Below are 18,747 nucleotides of genomic sequence, written 5' to 3' on the forward strand. Positions count from 1 at the left end.
TTTGACCTTTTTGAAATATTCTAAAGCTCAACCTTGGAATCTAATAGAGAGAGACAAGGGATTCTTTGCAAGTTCTTCTATCTTAATTCTTCACATATTGCCTAACTTTGTGAATTCTCATAAGCAGCACAAGGAGGGCGCTGTCACTTTCTGCTGGAAGAAGGCTTGGTGATTCTTCTCTTGTCAGATAAGTCCCAAAGGTCTTTGTTTCTGGGGACCAGTTTCTAATTAGTGTCCTAATGTTCTCCTATCCTATAAGATCTCAAGTTAGTTACATGTCACCTTAAATTTAAAAATACACAAATAAAAATGTAAATACATAGAGAGATGATGGATACATAACATTGAAACATGCCATTGTAACTTCTGTTTTACAAATTGTCCCAAACAATTTTATTTTTAAATATAGTATCCCATCTCTGGGACAATAGTTCACAATTCACCTGGGGATTTATTAAATGAATCTTTAGCTGAAGGAGGCTTAGAGAAAATAGAAAAATTCAGTGTGTATACAGATAAAACATTTTCAGCTCATCAAGATGAGTCCTTTTTCTAAGAATTATTTTTTTCCTCATTCCAAAAATATCTTTTAAGAAAAAAAACAGTTCTTTAGGAAACATCTATTTTAGGTACTTCCTACGTTCAGTTTCTGGTAGATTTCAAGGTATTACAGACTGCTTGAAGTGCCAAAACTAACACCATTGTAATGGAAGACCCATTCTTTATATTTAATTTTTGCAGGTACATGGTAGAGGTATGTATTTATGGAGTACATTAGTTATGTTGATAATGGCATGCAATGAAATAATCAAGTATTTTGTGGTGCTTTAAGTACTTTTATGTAGCATTCTGATGGGCCATACTTTTAGAGCCTGTAGAGCTACATTTTAAAAGTTTGGTCTGTTCTGAAAACTCACTATCATTTCAAATGTGAATCACTTGGAGAGGTGAGTGCTCAGAAAGCCATAATAAGAAAACACTGGCCTCTGTAGGACTTGGCCACCTGTAATTACATTTGGAACACAACGTCCTGTTTGTGTGCCTGGGTGGTCAGTAATGGATATATGATGGTTTCCACAATATATAGGATGGGTAACAACTAGCATAGAAGAACGAGCCAGACCTTAGTTGCCTCTTTACCAAGACCAGATTACTCCACATCTGTCTGCCTTTTAAAATCTTTAATATCTTGTCTAATATTTTTATATAGTCCAGGCTTATGCTAGCTGGTCATAGATAGTTAAGAGAAATTATATTTTTTCATAAGCAAGATGTTAGGTAGAAAGTTTGTGTAGGTCCTTTGACCCTCAAGCAAAACCATGGAGGTTGTGGCAATGATAATTAGGAAGAAATACTCAAGTGGGAGACGAATCTACAGAAGAGTGGCATAGGCTGCTTGGTCCACTTGTCTTACCCCCATAGAGTTTGTCTTAGCAAGAATATTTTATTGTGCTATCAGAATCCATTTAAACATCCTAAATTACAAGTTCCATGTTATTTAATGATATTATTCTAGTACTAAGATTGGGCAGAGCTTTTGTTAACAAGTTATGTGGTTATCCAAAATTAGATGGGTTTTTATGGCATCTCAGTTTATAAGCTATTAATAACATCCAAATTTGCTTTGGAGAGTATCTATGATTACAGCATAATGTTTTCTTGTTTACTCATTCCCTCACATCTTTTTGCTCCTCACTAAGAAGATCTCTAGCAAAGAGAAAAAAAAATAATAGTTTTAGACTTCCCTTTAGGGAAGGGACTCTTTTTCTTCCCTAGAGAATATTCTGCACAGTGTTGAGAGATTAGACTCTGATGGATGGATATATATAAGACAATACTTAAAAAGTGTGCTTAGAAAATATGCAGTATTTTGCTGTGGGAAAATAGGGGGATGAAAGAGGAGAAAAGGACAGAGAGGGGCCCACCTAAGAGGGTAGGATGCCAAGGACCGAAAATAGTAGCCCCCACAAAGTTAATTATTTTGTATTTGCTGACTTACATATGAGGATTCGGATGCATCGTTTGCATTGTTTTTAGTTTTTTATTTTGAAATAATTTTATAATGACAGAAAGTGAAAAAAGGGCAGAGAGATCCTATAGGTCTTTCGCTTAGTTTCCCTTAATGTTAACAATTTGCATAACCAGGGTTCATTTGTCAAAATGAAGAAATGACCATTGGTATTACATTATTAATTAAACCACAGACATTATTCCAATGTCATCAATTTTTCCACCTGTATTCTTTTTCTGTTCTCGGATTCAATCCAGGATCCAATATTTTATTTATTCAGTTGTTACATCTACTACTCCCCTCTGGAGTGTGGTGTTTTCCGAATCTTCCCTTATGTTTTATGACCTTAATATTTTTAAAGAACACAGATGAGGTATTTTACAGAATGTCATATAATTTGAATTTGTCTTATGTTTCCCTCATTATTTTAAGGTTATGCGTTTTTGGAGGGAATATTACAAAACTAACATGTCCTTCTTAGTCCATCAAATCAGGAATTCAATATGTTAATAGGTCTCATTTCTGGTGATGTTTGTTTTTGTCATTTGCTGTTGGTTGCTGGCTTTTTCTACTGAAAAACTACTGTTATTTTTTTTTCTTTTTAATTAATATCTTGGGTACATTGCTTTTTTTTTGGTCAGAATTTCTCTCTGTCGCCCAGGCTAGAGTGCAATGGTGAGATCTTAGCTCACTGCAACCTCTGCCTCCTGGGTTCAAGTGATTCTTCTGCCTTAGTCTCTTGAGCAGCTGGGATTACGGTCACCTGCCATCAGGTGACTGTAATTTTTTGCATTTTTAGTAGAGATGGGCCTTTACCATGTTGGTCAGGCTGGTCTTAAACTCCTGACTTCAAGTGATCTGCCCACCTAGGCCTCCCAAAGTGCTGGGATTACAGGCGTGAGCCACCATGTCTAGCCAAAGTACAGTGCTTTAAGACTATTCAATTTTATTCCTTCTCAAATATTCACCTATGAATTTTAATCTCCATCAATTAATCTTGCTAAAGAATAATTACTGTGGTGTATGCCTAACACATGATTTTCTACCTTCTTCACTTTTTAAATTTATTAATTGGAATTTTAAGAAAGACTCTCCCTTCTCCCATATTTAGTTATTCATTCAGTTATTTATTTGTATCACTATGAACTCATGGATATTTATTGTAGTCTATGGACTTTAACCTTATTCCATTGACCAAATTGTCCCACTTTTGGTATTGAAAGTTTTTTTTTTTTTTTGTTTCTGTTTTCCTTCTTTTTTTAAGTTTTTTTTCTTTTTTTAAATTTTACTTTTTTATATTTTATGATTATTATTACAGATGGGGTCTTACTATATTGGCCAGCCTGGTCTTGAACTCCTGGCTTCAAGCAGTCCTCCTGCCTCAGCCACTGAAAGTGTTGGAATTACAGCCATGAGCCATCATGCCTGGATATCCTGTTTCTTTTCAACATGTTCTTCTTTTTTGAGTACTTATTTACTTTCTGCCCTCATAGGATGATTCATGCTTAACTAATTTGTTAGCTCTTCTAGCTGAATACAACTTGCCAGTGTCAGGTGGTATCTACCCAAGGCAAGCAAACACTTTTATCATATTAGATTCATTAGTTGACTTGTGACTTCTGACCAAGAAAGCCTTACATTTCTCCTCGTCTTGCCAAATTTCAGTCAGGATTCTTTCTGAGTACAGGCCCCTGACTTCCCTTTTCCTAAAGCATCTCCTTTGGAGAACTTTCCATTGTAAATTATTTCTCTGATACTTCGTGATGTAAATCTTGTTCCAGCTTCTTGCCTGTTTAACAACAAGAGAATATCTTTCTCAAGCTTCTGTGAATGATCTCTTTGAAATGTAGTTATCAAGAAAGATAAAGCCTCTATTTCCTACTTTCTATGGGAGGGTAGAAGCCTATTCAGTAAGTACCATTTTGCAGACATGGAGGGTCTAACTACATTGACCAGCTCCAGTGATGTCCTCCAATACCTTCCTATAGCTCACCCCAGTGCTTAAAAACTCTTCTTCCCTTTGATTCAGCAGAGCTGAGTTCCATCTCTTCCTCCATTGCAGCAGTATTGAATAGAATTTTCCTTGGCTGTTTAACTCATTCAGTAAAATTATTATTTGACAACTATAATTGGTTTTAAGAAAAGTCATGAACTTGTAGATTTTTGGCTTTGGTTGTTGATGTAAATTTGGAAGCAATTTTTTTTTACCCATATTCCACATCTTTAAGTAAAATATCATTAAGTAAAAATCTTTTAAAGTACTACATCTTTAAGTAATTAAAGAACTGTAAGTAAAAGATGTTTTACTTAAAGATGTAGAATATCCTATAATACATACAGGATGAATGTGTTATAGGATATTCTACATTTTTACTTAAAGATCTTTCCTGCTTATATCAGGACATCTTCATCCTGTTTGAATTATAGGATATCCTACATTTTTACTTAAAGATCTGAAAGTAGAAGATGCAGGATATCCTATAATACATACAGGATGAAGGTGTCCTGATACAAGCAGGAAATCTTATTTATAACTTTAAGTAAAAATCAGAGATATTGCAATGTTAAGTCATTTTACTTTGTAAAATTCTCATGTATCCCTAAACATTTTCACAAACCTTCCCATATACACAAGTGACTTATATGAATGATTCTAAAGAGTTTTACAATGTTGGGTCCCTATAATGGAGTGAGAAGGGAATAGTTATTCAAGATCAGTCTCAAATGAATGCAGTAGATCAAGGACAGAAATGCAGAGAAAAAAGGTGGCCTATGGAAATATAAACCATTGAAAATTTATGAAGTTCTTAAGTAAACCTGAGACTCTCAAAGAATATATGAGAAGAAGCATGACTGCTTTATTTAAATTTCAGAATATGGAAACTTATGCCAACTTTGGGTCTTAGATCATAAACTAACAGAATCGTGAATAATTGCACAGTAGTGGAGTCAGAAAGAAATAATAGTATATTACTCAAATAGATATAAAATATTTTCTTTTGCCTTTTAAAAACCTAATAAATGGGGAAAAGATGATATATTATGTAAAATATAACTGTATAATTTTCTTCATGCATTACATAATCTATATTCAATTGGTGATATAATGAAAATTGATTTCATAATTTCTTTGCCACGAGTATGTGACTACAGATATTGCATCTGGTTTTCAATGGAAGGAGATATAATTAGCATATTTATATGAATCATTAGTCTTGGTACTATATTAATCATAATAATATAGACATATATAAGCATAATTTATGGACAAGCAAACGTCATATTTGAAATTCTATACAATATTCCTCAACTTGTTATTTTATCAAGAAAATTTTTGTTAGAAAGACATAATTAAATGTTTAAATTTCCACAAACCAATCTGGATGGAAATCTGGTAAATATATTTAATTACACATTTAACACATATATATGTAATAAAATTTTATTCATTACAAAATTATGATTAAAAGAAAATACATATAAAACTAAGAGGTATATAATTCTTACCCAAATCCTACTTTAGTTGGTACACTATTCATATAATTTATCATTATAAAATTCATATAATAAGATTTAAATTTTTAAAAAGTCACTGGAATTGGTTTTCAAATTGTATTCCATGTATCTTTACCTTACCAACTCAAATATTCTAAATATAATTTGCTTTTTTTCTGCACAGCTATCTTTTAAAGTGTTTCAGAGCAGAAATGATGCCATTCAACTCTACTTTATAGTAGACATCAATAAATGCTGGGTGATGATGTTGTAGATGACTCATTGTCAGTATTATGACCAAATATAATTGTACTATGCTATAATACATATAGGATGAAGGTGTCCTGATATAAGCAGGAAAGCTTATTTATAACTTGAAGACCCTCATTATCTGAGTAGTCTGTCCCTTTTTTGATAAATTTTCTTTTCCATCCTTTCAGTCAGACTAAGCACACCTTCTATCTACTTCCAATTTACAGTAAACTGGGGCATGGAATTCAGGTAACCAAACTTACTTAAATTGTGAGCAAAGTATAAGTTACTAGTCACTGCCTAGTATCTAAAAGGCATTCTTGTGAATAAAGTTGTTAGGTTTTTAGAGAGTGGTGCTTGATTTTCTCACATCCTTTATAATATTTATTTATTGAATTATTTGAGAATTTCTATATTGTCAGTTTGGGCACCATCAAAAGACAAAAGTATATCGACATTCTGGAATGAGGAACCAAAGAAAACACAATGCAATTAAATAATTAAATTTAGTGTAAATCTTTGCAATATTTCTATTAAAAAATAAATACACAGAACAGTGTTGATATGGCTTAGCTGTAGTTTAGTTTTGTAATGGGCATTTCAGTTCCATGTTAAGTATGAGTAAATAATTTACATGAATGTTACAAAATTTCTATTATAATATTGGTCTTTGAAGAGTGCAAACACAGTATCCTGAATAAAGACCATTATTGTTTTCTTGACTGGTCAAAATTCATCTAGAATTTTCACTTCTTGGAAGTCATTTTGTGAAAGGGTCAATGATACACTGAGATACCACCAGAGGAAAACCTCGATGCTAGTCTTCTGGATAACAAGTTCTTGAAGTGTCTGGAATTGAATAGTTATACAGAAAAGGAATAGGTGAAGGAATGAATGAGAGAATGAGAAGATTAATGTTAATAGTTATCTGATAATTATTTTTCACAGAACTGCAAGATCATTTTGTGGAAAATAGATTACATATACTTCTTTAGGTTCTAGAGTTCTGAATTCAAGCTAACATGTAGACATAGAGAGGAAAGATAAAGGTTTTCTAATAACAGAGTAGTTATTAGAAAAATGTAATTTTGTGCCTCATAAGGAAGTGCATGCCTGTTGTTGGAAGACAAAAGTCAGATATTAAGTGGAGAAAGGGTTGTTAAGTAGAATCTCCTCACCTGATGAGATCACTGAGGTAACGGGGCTGGTTCTCAGTTCGTTGGGAATCAGAACTCTGTAGTGTTGATGTCCATAAATAAATCAACCAGGCTTTTAAAGGTTGACTCTTGCTAAACAAATTCACCAACATTTCAATGTATAATTATATGTATATAATTTTAGAAGAAATATTGTAAAGACTTGATCTTCACCTTCTGGCTAAAATACATATTGCAAGAAATATATGACCATGCTAAGATCACATCTATCAAAAGGATGAGGATATTCATGTCAGCTCTTTTGATACCTGCTCACATCAGCACCTTATTTTGGAGGCTCCATTACAGATCACCACCTTTAAAACAACTTTTCTTTTTGGAGAAAGGTTTATGCTACATGCAAATTTCAGTCATTATGATACATACCAGGATCCTCAATGAAATTTCTCTATGTGAAGATCACTTCTGGAGGTCATGAGTCTCATTTATTATATTTTAATTTTTATTCATAAAATGGTCATGGACTACTTTATTTCTCAATCCCAGAGAATCCAGCATTGGACTTTCATCATAATATTCCATGGTGTATATGTGCCACATTTCCCAGTCCAGTCTATAATCTATGGGCATTTGGGTTGGTTCCAGGTCTTTGCTATTGTAAACAGTGCTGCAATGAACATTTGTGTGCATGTGGCCTTATAGTAGAACAATTTATAGTCCTTTGGATATATACCCAGTAATGGGATTGCTGGGTCAAATGGAATTTCTATTTCTAGGTCCTTGAGGAATCGCCACACTGTCTTCCACAATGGTTGAACTAATTTACAACCCCACCAGCAGTGTAAAAGTGTTCCTATTTCTCCACATCCTCTCCAGCATCTGTTGTCTCCAGATTTTTTAATGATCTCCATTCTAACTGGCGTGAGATGGTATCTCAATGTGGTTTTGATTTGCATTTCTCTAATGATCAGTGATGATGAGCATTTTTTCATATGTTTGTTGGCCTCACGTATGTCTTCTTTTGTAAAGTGTTTGTTCATATCCTTTGCCCATTTTTGAATGGGATTGTTTGCTTTTTTCTTGTAAATCTGTTTTAGTTCTTTGTAAATTCTGGATATCAGCCCTTTGTCAGATGGGTAAACTGCAAAAATTTTTCCCATTCTGTTGGTTGCCGATTCACCCTAATGACTGTTTCTTTTGCCATGCAGAAGCTGTGGAGTTTCATTAGGTCCCATTTGTCTATTTTGGCTTTTGTTGCCAATGCTTTTGGTGTTTTGGTCATGAAGTCCTTGCCTCTGCCTATATCCTGAATGGTTTTGCCTAGATCTTCTTCTAGGGTTTTTATGGTGCCAGATCTTATGTTTAAGTCTTTAATCCATCTGGAGTTAATTTTAGTGTAAGGTGTCAGGAAGGGGTCCAGTTTCTGCTTTCTGCACATGGCTAGCCAGTTTTCCCAACACCATTTATTAAACAGGGAATCCTTTCCCCATTGCTTGTTTTTGTCAGGTTTATGAAAGATTGTATGGTAGTAGGTATGTTGTGTTGCCTCAGATGCCTCTGTTCTGTTCCATTGGTCTATATCTCTGTTTTGGTACCAGTACCATGCTGTTTTGATTACTGTAGCCTTGTAGTATAGTTTGAAGTCCGGTAGTGTGATGCCTACTGCTGTGTTCTTTTTGCTTAGAATTGACTTGGCTATGCAGGCTCTCTTTTGGTTCCATATGAAGTTTAAGGTGTTTTTTTCCATTTCTGTGAAGAAGGTCATTGGGAGTCTTTGCAGATTCTTCATTTTGTCAATGCTCTTTAGCATTTGGTATGTTTTTGGAATGGCTGGTACTGGTTGTTCCTTTCTATGTGTAGTGCCTCTTTCAGGAGCTCTTGTAAAGCAGGCCTGGTGGTAACAGAATATATGAGTACTTTCTTGTTCACAAAGGATTTTATTTTTCCTTCACTTATGAAGCTCAGTTTGGCTGGATATGAAATTCTGGGCTGAAAGTTCTTTTCTTTAAGAATGTTGAATATTGGCCTCCACTATCTTCTGGCTCTTAGGGTTTCTGCCGAGAGATCTGCTGTGAGTCTGATGGGCTTCCCTTTGTGGGTGACCCGACCTTTCTCTCTGGCTGCTCTTAGCATTTTCTCCTTCATTTCAACCCTCATGAATTTGATGATTATGTGCCTTGGGGTTGCTCTTCTTGCAGAATAACTTTGTGGTGTTCTCTGCATTTCCTGGGCTTGAATATTGGCCTACCTTGCTAGGTTGGGGAAATTTTTCTGGATAATATCCTGAAGAGTATTTTCCAGCTTGGCTTCATTCTCTTCATCACATTCAGGTACACCTATCAAACTTATATTAGGTCTCTTCACATAGTCCCACATTTCTTGGAGACTTTGTTCATTCTTTTTTTGTGCTTTTTTCTCTAATCTTGCCTTCTTGTTTTATTTCATTGAGTTGATCTTCAACCTCTGATATCCTTTCTTCCGCTTGGTCAATTCGGCTGTTGAGACTTGTGCATGCTTCATGAAGTTCTCGTGTTGTGTTTTTCAGCTCCATCAATTCACTCATATTCCTCTCTAAGTTGTCCATTCTTGTTATCATTTACTCAAATCTGTTTTCAAGGTTCTTAGTTTGTTTGCACTGAGTTAGAACAGGTTCTTTTAGTTCATGGAAGTTTCTCATTACCCATCTTCTGAAGTCTGATTCTGTCATTTCATCATATTCATTCTCCGTCCAGCTTTGTTCCCTTGCTGGTGAGGGATTGTGGTCCCTTGAAGGAGGCGAGATGTTTTGGTTTCAGGTGTTTTCCTCCTTTTTGCCCTCGTTTCTTCCCATCTTTGTGGATTCATCCACCTGTCATCTGAGTAGCTGCTGACTTTTTGATTGGGTCTCTGAGTGTACACCCAGATTGTTGATGATGAAGTATTTCTGTTTCTTAGTTTTCCTTCTAACAGCCTAGCCCCTCTGCTGTAGAACTGCTGAGGTCCACTCCAGGCCCTGCTTGCCTGGGGAATACCTGTAGCAGCTGTGGAACAGTGAGGGATGCTACCAGTTTCTTCTTCTGCTGTCTTTGTCCCAGAATGATGTCTGCCAAATGTCAGTCTGATCAGTCCTTTGTGAGGTGACTCTGGATATACAGGGGTCAGGGAGCTACTTGAGGAGACAGTCTGTACTTTATAGGAACTCAAGTGCTGAGCTGTGAGCTCCACTGTTCATTCAGGGCTGCTAGGCAAGTATGTTTAAGTCTGCTGTATCAGAACTATAAGGCCCCTTTTTTCCTCAGGTGCTCTGTCTCGGGGAGTTAGGGCTTTTTTCATGAGTATCCGTTGCACTGTCCTGCCCAGCAAGGAGGCAGTCTAGTCACTACCTGCCTGCTGAAACTCCACCCTGCTGCAGTGGGCTCTGCCCTGCTGCCGAGTGTAATTCCCTGTAGTCCTGTTTATATGGGTGTGGTTAGAACTGCCGTGGAGATAGTGGCCTGCCTCTGTATTGGCGGACTCTCTCTGTTATGGCAGGTTGCCTTGGCAACAGCAGGCTGCGTCAGCAATGGGAGAGTACCTCTGTGGGGGCGGAATGCCTCGATAATGGCAGACTCCCTTCCCCCACCAAGCTGCACCGTCCTGGGTTCAGCTGTGCTTGCCATGAAACTCTCAACCACGAGCGTTTCCAATTGCTGTTTTGTTTGTTTTTGTGGAGGTGGGACCCGCCGAGCCTGATCACCTGGCTCCCTGCCTCAGAGCCCTTTTGTTTTCTTTTAACTTGAATGGTTGACTCGGTTGACTCTCTCCCAGGTATTTCAGTCACCTGCTGAAAGGGCACTGGGATCTGTGTGATTTCCCATGCAGCGAACCACAGCGCTAGCTCAAACATCACTGCCCAGGAATCTCCTGGCCTGGCTTACTGTTTAAGTCCCGTTTAATCAGATGAATGTGCTAAACTGCCTTCCCAAATCTCAAATTGCTTGTTTAACAGGGCTACCAGACCAGTGTATTTTGTATGGAGTGCCGCTGCGCTGTGGCTCTGGCCGAATTGGCCGCACCAGCCGAAACAGCTGTGCTGGTGTCCCATGGAGCTTCTACACCTGGGAATTTCCTGGTCTCTGGGCAATAAAGATCCGTCTGTAAATGCGGCATCCACTCACCCTCTGCACTTTCACTGAGAGCTGCAATCCTGAGTTGCTCCTATAGCGCCATCTTCCCCCTTCCTCTACTAGGGTCTTCCTTTATAGGAGACCTGCAAATGTTCCCTATGGACCTCATTTTCATGACTGTGACTAATGGGTATCAATAATAGCTACCTCATCATATTATTATTTAAATGGGATAATTTTTTTCAAAAGTGCTCAGTAGAGTGACTGGCATATGGAAAATGTGAACAAATATCAATCACTATCATTATTATCTTTAAAACATGGATAATCAATCAAATATACCTGATAATTTAATAGTTAACTCTGTTTCCACCCAGTCCCTGAACCTATAAAGTTTTATCATAAAATAAGACAATTTTATAACTCTGAATGTAACCCCCTGGGTGCTAAGAGTTTTTTTTTTTGGATGGATGAGGAAACTGAGAGCTAATTAAAGCTAATATATGTTTTAAATCTGATTTAGTGGTCTATACATAAAAATGTAGAAATATATATAACTTCTTAAAGTCCAACTCCAATTCCTAAATGTTATTTTCAAAATATTACAGAAAATTGCTCTTAATGAATTCTTAGGAATATATTTGTGATCACAAGTTAGTATGCTTAAGATATCAAAGCATAAATCTTGTTTAAATAAATTTGTTCTCAAAATTTTAATTATGTTGAATTTTTGCCAAAAGCACTTTATAGTTTCTAAAATTCTATCAAAGTGCTCTATGCTATTTACACTTCTGATGTATTAAAAATATGTCTATTTCTCAAATGCCTCTAGGCTTATTTTAAGAAAACACATACAATGCACTATTAAATTCTGAGATACTCTGAAGGTGAGAACAGGAGTTATCATTTGAGAACTGTTTCTCCAATATGTACATATACTGTGCGTATATTTTTATTTATTTATTTATTTTTTTTTTTGAGATGGAGTTTCGCTCTTTTTACCCAGGCTGGAGTGCAATGGCACGATCTCGGCTCACCACAATCTCTGCCTCCTGGGTTCAGTCAATTCTCCTGCTTCAGCCTCCTGAGCAGCTGGGATTACAGGCACGTGCCACCATGCCCAGCTAATTTTTTGTATTTTTAGTACAGACGGGGTTTCACCACGTTGACCAGGATGGTCTCGATCTCTTGACCTCGTGATCCACCCACCTTGGCCTCCCAAAGTTGTGCGTATATTTTTAAAGTTTAGTAAACATTTTATTTTGAATGTTGAGTTCAAACTACCTATTGATATGAGTGATGTAATTAGAATTTCTCTAATATTTATAAAATAGAAGAAATTAGTAATTGTGGATGACTTGTTAACAAAATGCTATTTCTATGTTTCATCTAGTTTCATGGATACAGAAATTAACAAAGTTATATGATTTACCTAAGAATTTAACTTTAATGAACAAAGTTAGTGTTAAGGAAAGCAAAAAAAAAAAAAATCGTGGAAAGGGATTGCTACTAATGAGGACACATAGATTGAAACAAATCTGTCACTAACCAGCTGGATAGTTTTTTTAAGCCATTTCCCCTTTCTGGGACACTTTTCTTATCTGCAAAATAAGTGACTTGGATTCTGAAGCTTCTGAGAATAAGGTAAATATAATGGTTCTACATTTCTATGGCATATATTGCTTATGGAAAGCAATTACTCAAAATATTTCATTTGGTTCTTGCCTAGGCTCTGTGAGGTAGGCTAAGTGAATATTTTAGTTATCCTTCTTTTCAATATTCTGTAAAGTCTTGGAGGCCAAGATGATACATTTATATACATGAATTGTATGCACCATTTACTGAGTCCCCAGTGTATTCCAGGTACAATTGTTTATAGACATAACTAATTCTCATGCAACCTCTATAAATTTATTATCATTTAACATATGAAACTGGGATTTAGGATTGTTCATTGCTGCATAACTAATACTTGGCAAAAGTGGAATTTGAATGGAGGTCTGCATGACAACGATTTCTGTATTTTTCCTGTTATATCACTTTTATCTTTTCCTTTTGTCTCTTTTAAGGGGTAATTATAGTTCTTTAAATTTTTTAAGCAGATAAATAATGTAAGCATATCAATATTTTATGCAGTAGTAATGAGCATAGAACAATTAATAAGTAGATAATATGAAAAATGATCATCTGTGCTATTAATACAGTCTTGGATGAATAATAAGGAACTGAGTTTGAAAAATACTAGAAAAAATATATAAGAGAAATGAATCTGAGATCTGTGCAGAGGTAAAAGCTTGACATTTGTGTAAATGTGGGTGACAAAGAAGATGAAAGATCAGTGGTATGAAATTTTGAGCTCACAAGTCTGGGTTTTTTTTTAAGCTCTTGAGTATTTCTATTAACAATTGCAAAGATTTATCATGCAATATGTTCCTACTTTAAGAGAACTTATATTTTAAGGGAAGGAGATACAAATACATCCAAAAAAGTACAAATTAAAATTATGTGTACTGTCATCATTATTATCTTAAAATATGACATTGTTTTCAACATTATCTCTAGTAACTGAGATAAGATAGTTGTGTTCACCAGATTAGACTATAAGAGAGAACAATATGAATGTCTAGAGGGAAGAACTGATAACATGTTCTAAAACTTTTAAGATAATAATTACTTCAACCTGAAGGATGGAGAAAGGGGAATATACTATATGAGTTTGGCCTGGAAATATCATTAAATTTGGAACAAAAAGTTGGGGGAAGGGAAGATTAGCAAAAATAATTAATGGCAATGTCTCAAGATATTTACCTGCAGCAACAAATAGCTTAGCTTAGCTTGAGGATCCAGTGTCTTGAGAGAAGTAAGATGGGATGAGATTGAAAGGCTGGTAGGAACAAAGATTATGATGATCTCTGTGACACAGTAATTCCACTCCTAGATATACACTCAAGAGAAATACACCCATATGCACACCTAAAGAAAAGTCCAATAATACTCATTATTTATCATAGCTAAACATGGTCAAAATATTATTTGGAGAAAAACATGAATAAATTTATAGAAAAACATGCATATATATATTTGGAGAGTGGAATAATTCATCTATATAGAGCAATGAGAATAAACAAGATATAAATACACGCAACAGTATAGATGCATTTCAAGCATTTAAGTGCCGAACACAAAAAGCCAGACACAAGAATTCATGTGCTATGACTCCACTTTTATAAGATTAAAAAAATAGGCAAATCTATAGTTTTAGAAATCAAGTCAGTGATTACCCTTAGGAGATAGTGACTAGCAGAAGATGGAAGGAGTCTTCTGGGCACCTGTAATCTTTTTGTTTCTTGATTTGGGTGTAGGTACATGGATTTGCTCTGTTTGTGAAAATTGTTTCAGCTATACATTTATGACTTAGGCATTTTATATGGATTTTCTATTTTAATCAAATATAATGGTGGTGTTTGAGGAATTGATACTCTTAATTGATAAGGAGATGTAGAGATAAGGACTGTACAATTCCGTCATATTCAGAAATAATGAATCAAGCAGCAGCAAGACAAAAAGATTGAAAATCAAAGAGAACATTAGGACCAGTAGACAGCAGGAGTGGTTATATTAATACATAGAAGGAAATGGATTTGATAAAGGATTAAATGGACAACTAACAGAATAGGGTAAAGAAAAGAGAATGATTTTCTTAGATATAGAATTTCAAGCCTGGAAAACAGGAAGTATCACTGAGAAACATGAAAATCAAGAGAATAAATGGTTTGGCTGAGTATGTTTTTCATCCGTCTGTAATCAGGTATTCCTAACACAGCAGTGGATGTACTGATCACAGTATTGGAAAAGTGAACAGTCAGGACTGAAGAGGTTGTTTGGAAGTGATCTCCATAGCAGTGATAGTTAAAATCATAAAAGTAGCTGATGTATAGATACACTGTAGAAAGATTGCAACTGGCTATTTAACACATGCATTACCTCACACAGTTATCATTTTTAAAGTGAGAACACTTTACATTCAATTAGCATTTTTCAAGAATGCAATTTATTATTCACTGTAGTCACCATGTTATACAATAGGTCTCTTGAACTTATTCCTCCTATGTAAATGAAATTTTTTATCCTCTGACCAACATCTTCTCAACCCCTCTCCCACTACCTCAGCCCCTGGTAACCACTACTCTATTCTCTACTTTTGTGATACTGTTTTTAGATTCTGTGTATGAATGAGGTCATGTAGTAATCAACATTCAGTGTCTGGTTAGTTCATTTAACATAATTTCCCCCAGATTCCATGTTGTCACAAATGATAGGATTTCATTCTTTTTTATGGCTGAGTAGTATTCCATTGTGTATTTCACAATGGAATACACTTCAGAACATAATGTGATGCATAGTAAGTACTTACAATTTTATTACCTAATGTAAAAAAGAAAATAGATGAGTGTGCTAAGGGAGAAGATAATGAAGAAATTTAAAAGGGTCAGCACAGATTCTTGGGGAGATGTGCATTTGACAGATGAGAGCAGGTGGAAGACTCTGAGAAGGGGCTGTTGGATGTAAGGGGAAAGCAATGTCAATAGAGCAGATCACAAGATCAGGAGTTAGAAACCAGCCTGGCCAACATGTTGAAACCCCGTCTCTACTAAAAATACAAAAATTAGCTGGGCATGGTGGTAGGCACCTGTAGTCCCAGCTACAGGAGGCTGAGGCAGGAGAATTGCTTGAACCCGGGAAGGGAGGTTGCAGTGAGCCAATATCATGCTACTGAACTCCAGCCTGGGTGGCAGAGTGATTCCGTCTCAAAACAAAACAAAAACCAAAATAAGAAAGTGTTTCAGGGATCACTTGGTCAGTAATTTCATGAGGTATAAACAAAGTAAGGATAATGAAGACAGAGAAAAACAATAAAAATATTCTGTGTTTCCTGGTCACTGGAAAATTTTAGAGTAGATATTAGAAAATTGTAGTCAACAGGTCAAATCTGTCCTGCTGCCTGCTTTTCTATATGAGCTAAGAATGGACTTCACATTTTTAACTGGAAAAATATCAGAATAGATGTGATCAGAATAATATTTGTGGCATGTGAAAATTATGTAACATTCAAATTTCAATGTCTATAATAAAGTTTTATTGGAATAGGCCCACACTGATTTGTTTACATAGTATTTATGACTGCTCTTGCAATGTAACAGAATAACAACTCTGCAAGTTGAGTAACAGAGTGATATGGTATGAATTGCAAAGCATATATCACTATCTTATTTACAGAAAAATTCTGCTGACCTCTCTTTTAGAGTTAAAATAGTAAATGAAATCTATGCATTAAAATGCCTAAAAAGCTCATTGGATAGCTCAGCTTTTCCTTGAAAAATAGAGGATAATATTATAGAGTTCTGATATTCACTGCAGAGAGTAAAGATCTGAGTCTATTTGTGTAAGTAATGATTGACAGTTAACATTACATAACTTAAAAAGTGTTATGTGTCATTTGATGTCCAAAACAGCCTGTCAAGGAAAGATCATGGTATATAGTTTAAAGACGAGGAAACAGGCTGGATGTGCTGGCTCACACCTGTAATCCCAGCATTTTGGGAGGCCGAGGCAGGTGGATCACCTGAGGTGGGAATTTCAGGACCAGCCTGACAAACACAGAGAAAACGGTGTCTACTAAAAAAAAAAAAAAAAATTGGCCGGGCGCGGTGGCTTAAGCCTGTAATCCCAGCACTTTGGGAGGCCGAGGCGGGTGGATCACGAGGTCAACAGATCGAGACCATCCTGATCAACATGGTGAAACCCTGTCTCTACTAAAAATACAAAAAAATTAGCTGGGCATGGTGGCACGTGCCTGTAATCCCAGCTACTCAGGAGGCTGAGGCAGAAGAATTGCCTGAACCCGGGAGGTGGAGATTGCGGTGAGGAGAGATCACACCATTGCACTTCAGCCTGGGTAACAAGAGTGAAACTCCATCTCAAAAAAAAAAAATTAGCTGGGCATGGTGGTATATGCCTGTAATCCCACCTACTCAGTTGGCTGAGGCAGGAGAATCACTTGAACTTGGGAGGGGGAGGTTGCGATAAGCTGAGATGGTGCCATTGCACTCCACCCTGGGCAACAAGAGCAAAACTCCATCTCAAAAAAAAAAAAGGTGAGGAAACGTAGATTCTCAACAATGTGACTATTCTTTGGAGAACAATTGCACTCAGAGGTCAAAGTGATAGAGAGATATCATCATGGAGAAACTGGGTATATTGGTATATTGTGGGCAATATCATTCATGTTTGTTGACTTGGCCATAGAACAAAAACTCTAGAGCTATATTTTCTGATTTACATCCTGATTCTACCATTGACTGACACTGTCATCTTGATTAATCACTTAACATTTCAGAAAGACTCAATTTCCTCACTTATAAAATTGGGATAATAATAATTCCTCATAGAGCTGCTATGAAGATTGAAGTTTAAATACGTTTGTGGTTTCTAGAAGAGTGTCCATCATGTGTGTTAGCTATTTTTCTTGTGTTTGGTAACATATTCTAAGATCAATAGATACACAATATAATCTTATTCATATGGCAGTAATTCAAAAGGCCTTTGACAGTTATTTATATCAGAATTCTGCTCTATAGATCTAAGCAGAAGCCTAGACATATAGCCACCTGGCGATATACATCAGAGACTCTGTTTACCTAATTTTTTTTAAGCTTTGTACCTCAGTTTCTTTGTTTAACCTGCACAAAATAATTCAATAAAGAATTTTTCACCTAGACTTTCTAAACATCAAATATTCTCTTAAGTCTTGTTTTGGAATTTTCAGGGTGGTTGAAATTGATTGATGACATATAATAAATCATAGATGCACTTAAAACCTTCTGTAAAGATGTTAGTAACTTAATGTTTTGTTGCTGCTGTTGTTTCCCCTGTGAAAAAGGACTAGAATTCTCTAGATCTCTTAATTTTGCAAACTCTTGCCCACCTTTTGGTCCTTATCTTGTCAGAGGTAAATGTCTGTTGTTGTAATTCATCATTTGAGTTGAGATGTTATTAAGGAGATGAAGTGCACCAATGAGCTCCCTGTCCGCAATAGGGTCAGTCTCAATCTTATCCAACAATCAACTCTGTTCCCTGCATGGCAGGTGGATAGCAGTTGCAATTACTGTCATGTTGTGTCTAGGGAAACTTAGACAGGAGGGTTAAGTAACTTCCTCAAGGTCATATTGGAAATCGGTGGCATTCCAAGTAACAGAACTTGGAATACACTTAGCCAGTTCAGCTCTTAAATAGCTTTAACTTTATTAAGAGAACAGTAAATAATTTTCCATAATACCAGTGTATATTCAGCAATATTTATTAGATCTAGCATCACGAATACAGAATGTAAAGAGAATAGATACAGAATGTAAGAGAAGCCCCAGTTGAACCTATTTTAGCTATTGTTATTTGAATGTTTTAACACTTTTTATGAGAATAGAGAGAATGATAATGACTGGTAGTCAAGATAGAGAAAACTCATTTCTATTTTTGAGCTAGTTTAATGGGTTGGTGGCTTACAATTTACATAACGTGCTTGCATATTACTTTTCATTTCAGAAGTAGTGAGCTGTGTCTTCATTTACGTGCTTTACCATATGCCAGCAGTAGTAAAAGTTGCTCTTCTCTTACAACCTCACATAGGACACATTTCCTGAGAGAAGAAACTACAGACTACTTTCAGATGCGAAGAAGTAGCGCTTGTATC

The 18,747-nt window shown here is 35.9% G+C and overlaps 1 protein-coding gene across 5 annotated transcripts in view; it reads left to right on the top strand.

The window, feature by feature from the left end:
- The window catches only part of CTNNA3 (catenin alpha 3), a 1,887,341-nt gene that overhangs the window by 1,687,916 nt on the left and 180,678 nt on the right, over positions 1-18,747 (top strand). The window lies entirely within an intron of this gene.

This window comes from Callithrix jacchus, chromosome 12 (genome assembly GCF_049354715.1).
Source record: "Callithrix jacchus isolate 240 chromosome 12, calJac240_pri, whole genome shotgun sequence".
In the NCBI taxonomy this organism is placed as follows: domain Eukaryota; kingdom Metazoa; phylum Chordata; class Mammalia; order Primates; family Cebidae; genus Callithrix; species Callithrix jacchus.